A 2,279-nucleotide genomic window follows, 5' to 3' on the forward strand; every position below is an offset into this window, starting at 1 on the left:
AATTAGGGTAACGTCGTTAGATCTATGGCTCAACTTCTTTATTAATAACGATTTACTTTAAGTATTTACTCTTTTGTACTATTTGCGAAGATATATTTTTTTCATAAAAATTAGGGTAACGTCGTTAGGGTCTACCGTCTCAACTTTTTTATTAATAACGCTTTACTTTAGTATTTACTCTTTTGTACTATTTTCGAAGACATATTTTTTTCATAAAAATTAGGGTAACGTCGTTAGGGTTTAGCGTCTCAACCTCTTTATTAATAACGATTTACTTTAAGTATTTACTCTTTTGTACTATTTGCGAAGATATATTTTTTTCATAAAAATTAGGGTTACGCCGTTAGGGTTTAGCGTCTCACCTTCTATATTAATGACGCTTTACTTTAAGTGTTTTTTGTACTATTTGCGAAGATATATTTTTTTCATAAAAATTAGGGTAACGTCGTTAGGGTTTAGCGTCTCAACTTCTTTATTAATAACGGTTTACTTTAAGTATTTGCTCTATTGTACTATTTTCGAACACACATTTTTTGCATAAAAATTAGGATTACGTCGTTAGGGTCTGTGGCGTAACTTCTTTATTAATAACGCTCTACATTAAGTATTTACTCTATTGTACTCTTTTCGAAGACATATTTTTTGCATAAAAAATTACGGTTACGTCGTTAGGGTCTACCGTCTCAACTTCTATATTAATGACGCTTTACATTAAGTATTTACCCTTTTGTACTATTTTCGAAGACATATTTTTTGCATAAAAATTTAAGGGAACGGCGTTAGAGTCTACTGTCTCAACTTCTTTATTAATAACGCTTTACTTTAACTCTTTACTCTTTTGTACTCTTTTCGAAGACATAAATTTTACTTAAAAAATTAGGGTAACGTCGTTAGGGTCTACTGGCTCAACTTCTTTATTAATAACGATTTACTTTAGTATTTACTCTTTTGTACTATTTTCGAAGACATATTTTTTTCATAAAAATTAGGGTAACGTCGTTAGGGTTTAGCGTCTCAACCTCTTTATTAATAACGATTTACTTTAAGTATTTACTCTTTTGTACTATTTGCGAAGACATAATTTTTACTTAAAAAATTAGGGTAACGTCGTTAGGGTCTATGGCTCAACTTCTTTATTAATAACGATTTACTTTAAGTATTTACTCTTTTGTACTATTTGCGAAGATATATTTTTTTCATAAAAATTAGGGTAACGTCGTTAGGGTCTACCGTCTCAACTTTTTTATTAATAACGCTTTACTTTAGTATTTACTCTTTTGTACTATTTTCGAAGACATATTTTTTTCATAAAAATTAGGGTAACGTCGTTAGGGTTTAGCGTCTCAACCTCTTTATTAATAACGATTTACTTTAAGTATTTACTCTTTTGTACTATTTGCGAAGATATATTTTTTTCATAAAAATTAGGGTTACGCCGTTAGGGTTTAGCGTCTCACCTTCTATATTAATGACGCTTTACTTTAAGTATTTACTCTTTTGTACACTTTTCGAAGACATAATTTTTACTTAAAAAATTAGGGTAACGTCGTTAGGGTCTATGGCTCAACTTCTTTATTAATAACGATTTACTTTAAGTATTTACTCTTTTGTACTATTTGCGAAGATATATTTTTTTCATAAAAATTAGGGTAACGTCGTTAGGGTTTAGCGTCTCAACCTCTTTATTAATAACGATTTACTTTAAGTATTTACTCTATTGTACTATTTTCGAACACACATTTTTTGCATAAAAATTAGGATTACGTCGTTAGGGTCTGTGGCGTAACTTCTTTATTAATAACGCTCTACATTAAGTATTTACTCTATTGTACTCTTTTCGAAGACATATTTTTTACTTAAAAAATTACGGTTGCGTGGTTAGGGTCTACCGTCTCAACTTCTATATTAATGACGCTTTATATTAAGTATTTACTCGTTTGTACTATTTTCGAAGACATATGTTGTGTATAAAAATTAAGGTTACGTCGTTAGGGTCTATGGCGTAACTTCTTTATTAATAACGCTCTACATTAAGTATTTACTCTATTGTACTATTTTCGAAGACATATTTTTTGCATAAAAATTAGGGTAACGTCGTTAGGGTCTACCGTCTCAACTTCTTTATTAATAACGCTCTACATTAAGTATTTACTCTATTGTACTCTTTTCGAAGACATATTTTTTGCATAAAAAATTACGGTTACGTCGTTAGGGTCTACCGTCTCAACTTCTATATTAATGACGCTTTACATTAAGTGTTTACTCTTTTGTACTATTTG

This window comes from Bactrocera oleae, chromosome 2 (assembly GCF_042242935.1).
Source record: "Bactrocera oleae isolate idBacOlea1 chromosome 2, idBacOlea1, whole genome shotgun sequence".
NCBI lineage: Eukaryota > Metazoa > Arthropoda > Insecta > Diptera > Tephritidae > Bactrocera > Bactrocera oleae.